Source organism: Asparagus officinalis, chromosome 3, assembly GCF_001876935.1.
Source record: "Asparagus officinalis chromosome 3, Aspof.V1, whole genome shotgun sequence".
Lineage (NCBI taxonomy): Eukaryota > Viridiplantae > Streptophyta > Magnoliopsida > Asparagales > Asparagaceae > Asparagus > Asparagus officinalis.
Window position 1 is genome coordinate 68,731,735 of NC_033796.1, and position 507 is coordinate 68,732,241.

Sequence of the window (507 nt, forward strand, 5' to 3'; positions counted from 1 at the left end):
ATGTTTGCATAACTGGGGGTATAGTGACATTTTCAAAGACTTTAGGATATTTAAGTGCAAGCAAACACTTTTTTTTACGTTTTGGATTATTTGTGTTTATACCCTTTAAACCATGAGTATCTGTAAAAATAATCTTTAAATATTTGTATTTGCAAAGCTGCCTTCGTATCAAGTTTAAAAGATACGCCTAAAGTAAACAAATCATCAATTTTGCGAGTAAAAATTGACGTACTACTTTGTGTTATCTTTTATATCTTGTTACAAACTAGCCTATTAAAATTGATTATTGATTGGTTTTTGGTTTTTTTGGTCAAAATTGATGAGTTGAGGGGTTATTTTGTAAATACGGAGATTTAGAGAATATTTTTGCAAATTCTGAGATTTAGAGGCTAGTTTTGCAAATGTCCAAGATGCAAGTGGTAGGAATGCAGATAACCATATCTTTTTCTATGGAGAAGAAGGAGGCTCGTGGGCTTTAGAACTGGAAGAGGGAGAAGACGAGCCTCC